The sequence below is a fragment of the Mustela lutreola genome, chromosome 15 (genome assembly GCF_030435805.1).
Source record: "Mustela lutreola isolate mMusLut2 chromosome 15, mMusLut2.pri, whole genome shotgun sequence".
NCBI classification, from domain to species: domain Eukaryota; kingdom Metazoa; phylum Chordata; class Mammalia; order Carnivora; family Mustelidae; genus Mustela; species Mustela lutreola.
In genome coordinates this window covers 68,519,749-68,534,422 of record NC_081304.1, presented here as the reverse complement: position 1 = coordinate 68,534,422, position 14,674 = coordinate 68,519,749, and positions in this window count along the sequence as shown.

Here is a 14,674-nt window from a genome sequence, read left to right as displayed (position 1 = left end):
TAGAGAAGTAGGGGACCCTATTTCAACTGGTCCCCTGAATTGAGCAGGATATCTACCAGACTAGTAAGAACACCACAAAATCAGCCTGAGATATAAGAAGATATATCCGGATCTCCACAAACAGAATATCTCTGGTGGTTGGTATTGAGGTATGAAGCAGGAATCCATGATTCTGTGAACAAATATTGTAAGATAAACAGAAGGGGAAGAGGCCTGCTTCTCTCTTCAGCCTGGAAGGTGAAATAACACAAGAGCACTCAAAAGCTACCCACACTATGGACCAGGCACAGACTTGAAGATCCATAGCAGTAAGGAAGGACTTTAGGACAGTCCACCAGACTTATACCTAGAGCTTTAGGAGCACACAAGCAACCCAAGGGTGCCTTGATTCTGCACAAAGGGTAGAGACATGCCTGGACCTAGAAGCAAGGGCTGGGAGTGCTGCTGTGGGGTGCACAACCCAGAACACTGTGGTTTTAGCAGCACATACAAAAGCAGAGACAGTGTGGCCTGGAGAGTTCCATGAAGATCAGACTGCATTCTCTCTATTCTGAGACAAAGGTTTGGATACAATCACTTCTGCTCTGACTCTCAGAAGAGATGCACAAAGCTGCCAGGGAAAGATGCCAGACAACAACAACAACAACAACAACAAATCAAAACTAAAAAGGTTTCAATGAATACATCCCCTCCCCACAGGGGGCAGGGTAATTTCGCCCAAACAAGGTTGCCTGAGTAATAGCACTACAGGCCTATCCACCATCCACCAGAACCAAAATAAAGAGACATACTGATAATAACATGCTAACAGGAGGAGACCTCAGCCCTCAACTCAGCAATAGACAGGTCATTGATGCAGAAAATCAATAAAGAAACAAGAACTCTAAATGAGATACCACACCAGATGGACCTCATAGATATATACAGAGTCCACCCTAAAATAACAGAATATTAATTTTTTCTTGAATGCACTTGGATATTTCTCCAGAATAGATCGCATACTGGGTCACAAATCAAGACTCAGCTGATACCAAAAGACTGAGATTATTTCCTGTATATTCTAAGACCATAATGCTTTGAAACTGGAAATCAATCACAAGAAAAATTTGGAAGAAATTCAAACACTTGGAATCTAAAAACCATCCTGCTAAGGAATGTTTGGGTCAACCAGGGAATCAAGAAAGAACTTAAACAATTCATGGAAACCAATGAGAATAAAAACACATTGGAGAAAACCTATGGGATCCTGCAAAGGCAGTCCTAAGAGGGAAATACATAGCCATCCAAGCCTTAATCAAAAAAATAAAAAATAAAAATAATTATATATATATATATATATATATATATATATATATATATATATCCTGAATACACAAATTAACTATACACCTTAAAGAACTGGAGAAAAAACAACAAATAAAGCTTAAATCATGAATTAGAAGAGAAGTTATTAAGATTAGATCAGAGATCAATGAATTAGAAGCCAGAAATATAGTATAGGGAATCAACAAAACTAGAAGTTGGTTCTTTGAAAGAATTAATAAGATCGATAAACCACTAGCCAGATTTATTCAAAAGAAAAGAGAAGGGACCCAAATTAATAAAATTATGAATGAAAGGGGAGAGATCACAACTAACACCAAAGAAACAGAAAGAATTATTAGAAATTATTATCAACCACTATATGCTAATAAATTAAGCAACCTGGAAGAAATGGATGTCTTCCTGAAAACCTATGAACTACTAAGACTAAAACAGGAGAAACTGACAGCCTCAGTTTCCACAAAGAATAACCATAAACAAGATTGAAGCAGTGATTAAAAACCTTGTTCCCAAAGAACAAGAGTCCAGGGCCTGATGGATTCCCTGGGGGATTCAACCAAAAATTTAAAGAAATAATACCTATTCTCCTGAAGCTTTTTCAAAAAATAAAAGCAGAAGGAAATCTTTCAGACTCATTCTATGAGGCCAGCATTACCTTGATCCCAAAACCAGGCAAAGACCCCATCAAGAAGAGTTTCAGACCAATATCCCTGATGAATATGGATGCCAAAATTTTCAACAAGATCCTAGCTAATAGGATCCAACAATATACTAAAAGGATTATCCATCATGAGCAGGTGGGATTTATCCCAGAGATACAAGGGTGGTTCAACATTTGCAAATCAATCAATGTGGTAGAACACATTAATAAGAGGAGAGAGAAGAACCATATAGTCCTCTCAACTGGTGCAGTAAAAGCATTTGACAAAATAAGCATCCTTTCCTGATTTAAACTCATCAAACTGTAGAGATAGAGGGAAAATTCCTCAATTTCATAAAAACCGTCTATGAAAGCCCACAACAAATGTCATTCTCTTCCCTTAAGATCAGGAGCATGACAAGGATACTCACTCTCACCACTATTGTTCAACTTAGTACTAGAAATCCTAGCAACAGCAAACAGACAACAAAAATAAATAAAAGATATTCAAACTGGCAAAGGAGAAGTCAAACTCTCTCTCTTTGCAGATGACATGATACTTTTCTGTGGAAAACCCCAAAGATTCCACCCCTAAATAACTAGAACTCATACAACCATTCAGTAATGTGGCAAGATACAGAATTAATACACAGCAATCAGTTGCTTATCTATACACTAACAATGTAACTGTAGAAAGAGAAATTAGAGAATTGATTCCATTTACAACAGCACCAAAAACCATAAGATAACTTGGAATAAACTTAACCAAAGAGATGAAGGATCTATACTCTAGATAAACTACAGAAGACTTGTGAAGGAAATTATAGAAGACACAAAAAAGATGGAAAAACATTCCATGTTCATGGGTCAGAAGAATAAACTTTGTTAAAAAGTCTATACTGCCCAGAGCAATCTATATTTTCAACGCCATCCCAATCAAGATACCAATGGCATTTTTCAAAGTGCTAGAATAAATAATCCTAAAATTTGTATGAGACCAGAAAAAAACGTGAATTGCCAAGGAAATGTTGAAAAAGAAAAACAAAGCTGGGGCATTATGTTTTCTGATTTCAAGATACATTACCAAGCTGTGATAATCAAGACAGCATGGTACTAGCACAAAAACAGATACAAAGATCAATGGAACAGAATAGAGAGCCCAGATATGGACTCTCAACTCTATGGACAAAGCAAAAAAATATATCCAATGGAAAAAGACAGTCTCTTCAATTAATGGTGCTGGGAAAATTGGACAGCCACATCCAGAAGAATGAAACTTGACCATTCTCTTACACCATACACAAGATAAACTCAAAATGGATGAAAGAACTCAACATGAGGTAGGAATCTATCAAAATCCTAGAGAACATAGAAAGTAACCTCTTTGACATCAGCCACAGCAACTTCTATCAAGACATGTCTCCAAAGGCAATGGAAACAAAAGCAAAAATGAACTTTTGGGACTTCATCAAGATCAAAAGTCTGCACAGCAAAGAAAACAGTCAACATGGAGAATATTAGGAGAAGGAAGGGAAAAATGAAGGGGGAGAGGGATTCAGAGGGTTGGATGAACCATGAGAGACTGTGGACTCTGGGAATCAAATGAGGGTTGGGGGGTGTAGAGGGGATGGGTAAGCCAAGTAATGGGTATTATGGAAGGCACATATTGCATAGAGGACTGGGTGTTGTACACAAACAATGGATCATGGAACACTACCTCAAAAACTGATGAGGTTTTTTAACATTAAAAAAATGTAAATAAATAAATAAAATACCAATGCAAAAACATTACACAAATGCCTGACGCTTAGTAAATACTCATTAAATATTAGTTTTTATTAATAAAAAGATGCCAAATCTAAATGTGAAATGTGATTCAAGATTGTATCATAGAGCAGAAATATAATTTTTGCGGTAACAAACATTATTGAGACAATCTACAAAGCTTGAAATCTAATGGGAACAGAAGGAGACAAACCATAAGAGACTCTGAATCTCATGAAACAAACTGAGGGCTGCTGGAGGGTGGAGGGGTAGGGATAGGATGGCTGGGTATGGACAATGGCAAAGGTATGTGTTATGGTGAGTGCTGGGACATGTGTAAGCGTGATAATTCACAGACCTGTATCACTGGGGCAAATAATAAATTAAGTGTTAATTTTTAAAAAACTTGAAATCTTTACTTAGCCAGTATTATTTTATTAATATTGTTTCCTATTTGTGGATAATTTGGGGATCTGAACTGACATACTTAATAGGAAAGGAGTCCTGTGATTGCTGCCTACTCTCTAATGAATCAGAAACACAGTAATAAAATTAAATATGGCAAAATGTCAGCAATTGCAGAATCCTGGTGAAGGGCAAAAATAAATTCTTGGTACTTTTCTTGTCATTTTTATGTTAGTTTAAAGTTGTTTAAAGATAAAAATGCTTGCCATAAAGTGAAAAAAAAAAAGAAAGAAAGGAAAACTTAATTTATCTAGCAGCATGTGAATATGGTCCTTTCTAGAAAGAAGTGATGTTGAATTCAATGATTCTTAAAGGTTGGTGGAAGTTTTCTCAGCCTCCTGTTACCAGTAAACTCATAACATGTTAGATTAACTGTTAAAAAAAAATGTCCACTATCTTGTCAGGGGGAAAAAAAAAAGATATTTATCTGATGGTCTTATAAAAAATTAATTTTATTGTCAATATTTAACTTTATTTACATTAGTGAAGTTTATAAAAGATGGATGATTATTTTATGATTCAAATGAACTTCACTCAGAATTCTAGAGAAATGAGATTTATGGATTGATAAAATATTATGATTAAATATTGATACAGTGATTATGTTTATATTTCCTGACTTTGCTTTATTTTACCTATTAGGAGTATTTCTAAATCACCAAATATTAATATTTTATTTTCAAGTCTCAGGTATTTTTCCCCTACCTCTATGAATTATTGCATGATTGTTGACATAGCTTTAAATTTGTGTTTTTCATGACTAGATTATAGTAGATATTCTAAATGTGAGTTTGCAGTAAAGCCAAGAAAAAAAATACAGATGATTAAAGTAATTCATTTTTATCTACCCTCATATGAAAATAAAATTTATCTTCACTTTCTCTCCATTAGCCATATCAGTATTTCTCTGACATTGAGAAATATCTGATATCAGGCAAGTGGATTGGCACTGAAAGACAGGAGAGAGGATGGCCCAGTCCCGCCCAGCACTTTTAGGTCACCAGATGTGTGCTTGCACTGAGTATCTGTCACCTCAGTCCTTCAGAGCTTTAACCTGTACTTCATACTCTGGCCTTTTTTACTTTCCATTTTTCTCATTTCTTCTTATTTCTCATCAAAGTCATTAGAAGACCCTTAATAGCTCAAAGTATATACTTTTAATATTCCAGGCTTTGAATTAATCATCACATCATGTAATTCTCACAAACATTCTCTCAATTTTTATTTTATTCTAAAAAAATAGGGCAACGTAGATGGATTTCCAATTCTGTCAGTGTGGAATAGTTCCATTCCTCATGGGTCTTCTCACACATAACAAAAAAGCCCTGCACATAAAGCATGGGAACTCTCTGAAAGATGGGAATAAGAAAACATGGTGCTTGGAGAAGGGAGGACTTGAAGAATAGCATGTCAGGGGGTTCCCTGGATTTCTTAATGTCCTACAGAAGCATCCAATCCTGAATCACCAATACAAACAAACCAAAAAATCTCCAATAAAGCCTGCAACTATAACCAAATGGCCCCAAACTGGACAACCCAACATTAGATGTTGTCTGGTAATCTATTTTCAACTCCAGCTAAATACTATCAGAAAAACCAGGATGCTTCCCTCCCTCCCCACTATGGTTTGATTGGCACAGAGCAAGAAGTTGATGATTTTTCTTCCACCACATCTCCTCTTACCCTTTTCCTACCCTTCCAAGCAGGAGTATGCATTACTCAGAGTACTTCCAATTAAAATAAGGTTACTGAAAAAGAAATCTTTGGGCCTAGTTTCCTTCTCTAGAGAATTTTACCAAATATTTAAAGAAAAATTAATACCTATTTTATAGAATTACCTCCAGATAACAGAAGAAACACTTCTCAAGTAATTTTCATGAGGCTAGTATTATTTTGTTACCAAAACCAGACTAAGACAATATAAAAAGAAAAAAAAATACTCTACAGATACTGTCTCTCATGAACTTAGATACAGAAGTTGTCAACAAAGTATAGCAAATCCAATCCAGCAATGTCTACAAAGAATATATATACCGTTGTCAAGCAGCATTTATTCTGGTTATGCTAAAGTGTTTTAACATTCAAATACCAATCTTTATAATCTACCATCTATATGAACAGACTAAGGAAATCATATTTTGATATCAATTGATAAAGTAGTATTTTACAAAATCCAAAACCCCTTCACATGAAAACTTTTACCAAACAAGATACATATGGGAACTTCTTCAGCTTAATAAACAGCATCTACAAAAACTTCCTATAACCCACATTATATTTAGTAATGAAAGACTGATAACTTTCCATCTAAGATTGGCAAGAGGGCAAAGATCTACTCCCTCATTCTTATTTAAACAAAATATGAAGGTTCTAGCCACTACAATGAGATAAGAAAGAAAGAAATATATAGACTGGAAATAAGTAAATAAAACTTCTCCTATCTGCTGATGGTATGACTGTCTATTAAAAATCCATAGGAAGCTAACAACAACAATAATAAAACCCTAGAACTAATCAGTAGTTCAGCAAGGTCATAGGATACAAGACCAACACACAAAAAGTCACCACATTTCTGTATACTAACAATGAATATGAAAACTAAAACTAAAAACACAATATCCAAGAAAGCGTTTTTGCAAAGATAAACTCATAATAAAATTTAAACAAAAAGGCACACATCCTGCAATAGCAAAAACAAACTTGACAAAGGAAAATATGGTGGGAGGAATCACTGTACCTAATATAAAGCCTGATAAGCACCTACAGATATATATTAAGGCGGTATGATGTTGGAAAAATGGAAAACACATAGATCAATGAAACAAAACAAGATAACCCAGAAGCAGGCCCATAGAAATGTACCTAAATGATTTGTTATCAAAAATGCAAAAAAAAACAAACAAACAAGCAAAACACAATTCAGTTGAGGAGAGCCTTCTTAGCAAATGGTACTGAAGCAGCTGGGTACCCATAAGCAAAATTTTTTATTTTTATTTTATCTCTATTTTATTTTTATTTATTTAGAAAAAGAGGGGGGAGGGCAGATAGAGAGAGAGAATGTTAAGCAGGCTTCATGCCCAGCTTGGAGCCCAATGTGGGACTCGATCTTACAACCTTGACGTCATGACCTAAGCCAAAATCAAGAGTCAGACAGAATCAACTGAGCTACCCCGTTTCTCCCCATAAGAAAGTTTTTAAAAGAACCTCAGCCTAAGCCTCATATTGTACAAAAAATTAATGCAAAATATATCCCAAATTTAAATGTAAAACATAAAACTATAAAAGTCTTAGACAAAACTAAATAACAAATAATAAAAGAAAAATATCTTAGGATCCAAGATCTAGGCAAGATTTCTTTGACTTGACATTAAAAGCATGATCCATAAATGAAAGAACTGAGCAACTGTACTTCATCACACTTAAAAACATTTGTTCAACAAAAGACCCTGTTAACGGGGGGTGGGGGGGAGTGAAGGGACAGAATGGGATAAAATATTTGCAAATCACATATCTTACAAAGAACTTTTGTCTAAAATACAAAAAAAAAATCAAAACTCAACAATATGGAAACAATTCATTTAGAAAACGAACAAAAGATATGAATAGACGTTTCACCAAAGAATACATATAAATATAAATTAAGCAAGTAAAAATAATCAACATCATCATCAATCATGGAAATGTAAGTTAAAATCACAATGAATTTTCACTTTGTACTTATCACAAAGACTGAAATTAAAAATAATAGTCTCAACATCAAATATGCATGAGGATATAGGAAAACTAGATCATTCATAGGTTGTTGATGGGACTATACAAAGGTACAGTGATTCTGAAAAACAGGGTGTTAATTTCTTTTTTATGATATTCCATGTATTTTATTTATTTTTTTAAGATTTATTTACTTATTTGACAGAGAGAAACACAATGAGAGAAGGAACATAAGCAGGGGGAGTGGGAGAGGGAGAAGCAGGCTTCCCACTGAGTAGGGAGCCTGTTGCAGGGTTTGATCCCAGGACCCTGGGACCATGACCTGAGCCAAAGGCAGATGCCCAATGACTGAGCCACCCAGGCGCCCCCAGGTTGTTAATTTCTTATAAAACAAATTATGTAACTATCAAATGACCCAATTGCATATTTGGTCATTTATCTCCAGGAAATGAACATTTATGTTCACCCAGAAACCTGTACACAATTATTCCAAGAAGATCCATTCATAATTGCCAAGAACTAGAGATACTAAACACATTCTTTAAGGTGTGATTGGTTAAATATCCTGGGTTCATCCATATCAAGGAATATTACTCAGTAACAGACTCCTGATGTACACAATTACTTGGATAAATGTCTATGTAATTTTCTGAGGGGGGGGGAGCCAATCCCAAAAGTTTATACACCCCATGATTTATTTATATGACATTCTTACAAATTAGTTGTCACTGGCATTCAGAGACCAGAAGAGGGAGGTGGGAAGAAGATGGATATAGTGTTAAAAAAAGCATCAGGAAAAATCCTTGTAGTAATGGATCTGTTCTGTATCTTGACTCTATCAATGTCAGTATCCCAGTTGCGATATTTTACTCTACTGTTGCACGATGCTACCATTATGGGAAACTAGGCATGTTAGTTTTCTAGGGCTGCCATAACAAAATACCATACACTTGATGACTTAAGCAAAAGAAATTTATTTCCTTGCAGTTCTAATGGCTGGAGGTCTGTGATTAAGGTGTCAGCAGGTGTGGCTTTACGAGAGAAGGTTTTTTTCTTTCTTTTGTTCTTTCGTTCTTTCTTTTTAATGTTCAGTTAGCTGTTCTAGGCCTCTCTTCTTGGCTTGTCAGTTGCTGTCTTCTCCCTATGTCTCTTCATATCATCTTCTCTCTACGTGTCTCTGTCTCTCTGTCTACATGTCCCATTTTTATCAGGATAACAGTTCTTTTGGATTAGGGGCCACCCAAATGGCCTCGGTTTAACTTAACTCTATAAAGATCCCATTTCCAAAACAGAATCACCTTCTGAGGTGCTGGAGATTATGATTCTAACATATTTTTTTGTAGAGTATAGGGGACAGAATTCAGTTAGAACAAAGAATATGAAGTAATTTAAATGGATAGCCTCCCCTATACTCACATAGTTTATAATTACTGTGATAGACATGGATACTACTTTTGAGTCAGATGGGTCAGTCATTTATCTCATCCCCAAATTGGGGATTGAATATGTGTTAAAATGTACAGATAGACTGAGAAGTATTTTCCTGATTGGCAGTCATAAAAATAGAAATATATATACATATATATATATATATATATATATATATATATACACACACACACACACACATATATATAATCAGTAATGTTATTTGACCTTGTGTAGCAGGTGTTTTACTGCATAATATTCTAGGGTAATAGTTGAGACCTTCTGCCAATAGAAGAGTAGAAGATATTCTCAGTTAGGATTATTTCTCTACCCTTTTACTGAAAAGCTTTGCTACTTTATGATTCTGATGTTACAACTACTATTTCTAGGGCTGGGTCTCTCTCTCTGTCTATATACTGAAGGAATAGAGTCTAGAGCCTTTAACAGCAGAAATATATATGTATAGAGAGGTTAAAATATAGCCAGGAACCTGTACTATTTTTACTTCTTGTGTTACCCTGATTGTGTGATATTTTAATAAAGATAGAGTTAGAAATTAAATTTGAACTAGAAATTATACTAAACTCAGGGTTGCTGGGTGGCACAGTGGGTTAAGCCTTTGCCTTCAGCTCAGGTCATGATCTCAGGGTCCTGGGATCGAGCCCCGCATCAGGCTCTCTGCTCAGCAAGAGCCTGCTTCCCCCTCTCTCTCTGCCTGCCTCTCTGCCTACTTGTGATCTCTGTCAAATAAATAAATAAATCCTTTAATAAAAAAGAATCACTGCTCAATATACTGATTGTAACATCTCATATGGGTACAAATATGTACATAATGAAATAAATATGCATATTTATGTATATATAGATATATAACTATTTTCTCATTGATGGAAGCATGAGAGTCAAAGTTGTTCTTCTGTTTATCCTTCTTGTGCCATAAATGTTTGATTATTTTTACCCCACCTTATCCGAAAAATGATTTGAGATAACCTATACAATGAAATCAGTCCAACAGTGTAAAGGTAATCCAAAAACTTGTAATAAAGGAAAAGGTCAGTAAAATAATATAAATTCAATAGTATGTTTACTATGTAAAATATGGTAACACATTACATTACATTACATTACATTACATTAAAGAAAGAATCTAATCCAAATATTCAAGGATGATTTATCATTTGAGTATCAGGCAATGTGTCACTGTGCAAAAAAAAAAAATATGTATCTTGGTAGATGTCATAACACTTTAAGAAAGGTTTTATTTGAGAGAGAGAAAGAAAGCACAAGTGAGGAGAGGGGCAGAGGAGAAGGAGAAGCAGACTCCTTGAGCAGGCAGCCCTACATGGGGCTCCATCCCAAGACTCCCAAATCATGACCTGAGCCAAAGGCAGATAGATACTTAACCTACCAAGGCACCCATAGGCCCCATAACAACATTTTATAAAGTTCAGTATTTTCAGTGATTATAAAATTTTAAAACACTAGGCATAAAAGGGAACTTTTTTTTTAGCACAACAAAACCTGCATATTTAAAGACATCATATATGCAATGAACAAATTTTAAGACATCCCATCCCTTGCCAGGTGCTCTTTTGTTGAACTTATTTCTCTGACTTTTCAGGAATTCCACATTTGGAGCTCTCTAGTTTACTTTCCAACCTTGGAACTCAGAACTTGTTAATACCATTCAACTAATAATATTTCCTGTTTTGGCCCTGTCTGTCACCTCTGGAGGCTAGAAGATATATACTTCCTAAGGAGATAATTGGCCATTCAAAAAAACCTCTAATTTGCTAATAGGCCAGCTAGAAATTTATGAAAACGTGTACAATTTTAATTGATATGAACCATTCCTTCTTTATAAACTATTTTCCTGGTTTATTTCTCAGTTTGTGTATGCATTTTATATTCTTGTTTTTGTAAGAATATGTGTATATAGTATACATGTATGTGCACATATTATGTAAACAGAGAAATGTCATAAATTTATGATTCTCAAATGATGTTTATGAGTACATTGGTTTTGGTTTTATTTTTAGAACATTATTAGAAATATTAAGAATACAGATTCTATTAGGCTATTTCTGACCTAGAGTGTTGACCTCTGATCAATAGATCAGACAGATCTCTCTAAAATAATTTGGGGAAAGGAAGATACAAATGGAAGAAAAAAACAGAATTTGGAGTCCTTGAGATTACAAATAATAATGCCAGCTCTTAATATATTTCTTATTTAGGGGATTTAACCAACCCTAGCCTTCTGGTCCTTTGACAGAGCCTAAGTGACCTAAGAGGAGCAAAATACTCAATTCCATTCCGTTGGAGCCATATTGTCCCACCTAATAGTGTAAGTTTTTGACCCTCCATAAGATTGAACAAGTACAGACAGACATTTACTGTGCTTTTGTTTATTTGCTCATTCATCTAACAAATCTTTATTGTACATCTGATGTGTGCTAGGTACTGTATTCAATGAGGATATAGCAGCAAAGAAATACAGTTCCTGCCCTCCTAAACTTGATATTCTAGTGTAGAAGAGAGATGACAAGTAAGTAAACAAACAAAGGCACTACGTCATTTTATGTGTTAAAATTTTCCATAAGTAAAATCAATTAGGTTAAAAACAGTAATGCATGAAATGAATTATCATAAGGTTTTTGCCTTTGTAAGTGAACTGTGTTCATAATGTTTGATATGCCTACTATGGAAATGGAGGTACATAAAAGCAAAATTCCATGTGGACAGTACAAATATAAAGCAATTAAGAAAAAATAAAACCCTGAAATGAATAAGTTATTGAGTTATATTGGGTTAACTATGTGATTTTGCTATTTAGATATATTGTGATATGGTGTTGAAGTGAAATTACTGTGTTTGCATTGGAAGCAAGTTCTATAGTGCTTTCAAAGGCCAGGTCCTCAGACCCCATGATAGACAGCAACATTGAAATATAAGAAGAGATCATGCTTAAGTCGAGCACATTGGCAAAGTGACAAAAATCGAAGTTCTCCTATTCCTCAGCATACACAGAGGCAAAATTTTAATGACTCACACGTATGAAATTACCAGTAAGAACTTGCCAATGATGAGATTCATTAAAAAGTTTTGTTTTTGTTCTAGAGATTTAGAAAGGTCTGCAGATAATAAACAGGATGTCTGCTGTTTGACTGTATTGATTAAAATTTCTTAATTAGTATCTTTTCAAGGTGTAAAGGGAAAAATGAATGAAACAAAGCAATTAAAAGACCACAATGAACACATTATTGGATAACTAATTTATTTCAGGTACCAGGTAAAGCACTTTTGTATAGATTATCTCAATGCAAAGAGGAAAAAAAAAGAAAATAATGACCTAAGTGGCAGTGGATTTAGTGACTCTAAACCTTCCTTCCATCTATCATTAATAAGGGGTTAAATGAAGGCAAACTCTGGATGTTTGTAAGCAATGTTGATTTCTGTAAGTGTGTCCTACTGGGAGAATGGAACCATAGGGTCTAATTCTTAGTCCCAAGAATTGTGGTTGCTTTGAAGTTCTCACAAACTTTTTTCTTTTGACTGAATCATCTATTGTACTGCATAAAAACTGATTTATATCTTGAAAAACCTGAGGCTAAAAAAAGGATGACTGTCAGTATCAATTGAAATGGTGGGGAACAGAAACATTCAGTGAATCTTTGCTGTTCATTGGGACATATCTTTATAAGCATATAACCCCCCTAAGACAGACCATGGAGATTAGATCAGATCTGGCTATGATGTGCTGAATTTTGGTGCAGAAATGAAGGGTAATATATTTGTCCCCATGGGGACAGATCCATGACTGCATTTTTCAAAATGTCAAGGTTACATTTGAAAAGTAGTTGCAATTTTCTCCCATTTCCTAAAGATAATTCTCTGCTTGTACTTCACACATAAAAATCCATGACTTAATGAAAATTTTCTTCACAGTATTAGGATAATAATTTCAACCTAACATGGCTTAGAGTAGAATGTATTTTTTCCTTAATCTCCAGATTCCAGCGAATAAAAACATAGTATTGTTGGCTATTTAGTAATATTTTGTCTTTCAACCACTTCAGTTTTGTAGGAGGTCATAGTTTGTTTCAGAAACTTTGTCAAATAAGCTCTCTCTTTTTGGAAATATTAATCTATATTAGAAGAAAACATATTCCTATTTGTTCGAGATACTTCTATATAAAACAGTCTACCTCAGATAAATTGAATCTGGATAAAAAATGTACATTTGTGTATATTTGGTATGCTTTACCAAGTCCTGATTTTATATGCAATAGCAGTATAGCTAAACATTGCAGTATACTTTGACAACTATTAAACCATCAAAGTTTATTATGGTATAAATGTTAAAAATGCTAGTAGCTATTTGGAGGTAGATATTAGATAGTGATGTTTAATGAGATGGAATAAATGGCAAATGCAAAATAAAATTCTCAAATAATTTTAAGGAAAATTAATTTCAATTTATTAGAAATCTTTTTTTTAAAGATTTTATTTATTTATTTGGCAGGCAGAGATTACAAGTAGGCAGAGAGGCAGGCAGAGAGAGAGAGAGGAGGAAGCAGGCTCCCTGCCGAGCAGAGAGCCTGATGCGGGGCTCGATCCCAGGACTCTGGGACCATGACCTGAGCCGAAGGCAGAGGCTTTAACCCACTGAGCCACCCAGGCGCCCCTAGAAATCTTAATATAAGAATTATTTTTAAAAGTCCATGTAAGAAAATTTTGGAGGATGGTCATTTGTAGAAAATCAATAACTAGAAGCATTAATTAAAAATTCTGTCACCATGCTGGGAAGTGAGAGGACATATGGACAAGATTTTAAAGATTTAAGTCATTTTGCAGATGTCAACAGGTAATTTGCCTTTATATTGGACAATTATTTTTAGTCCATAAACCACTGATACAGAAAAATGGTACCAAAATTATGGCCTTTCTGCAGAAATTAAACAGTGTATCTTTGTAAGAAATACTCAAACATGAAACATCATTTGGATTCAACTCAATATTATAAATATTATAATTTGTATATGTTAAAAACAGACATTTTCACATGGATCATCTTTTTTTTTCAAGATTTCATTTGTTTATTTGAGAGGGAAAGAGAGGGAGAGAGTGTGGGCACACAAGTGGGATGGAGCAGGGGTAGGGGCAGAGGGAGAAGGACAAGTCAACTCCCCACGGAGCAGGGATCCAAATTCTGGGCTTGGTCCCAGGACCCTGAAATCCCACCTGAGCTGAAGGCAGCCACTTTAACAGAGTGAGCCACCCAGGCACCTCTTCATGTGGATTGTCTTAGGTCATCTTCACAAGGACTTGTGGAGCAATTAT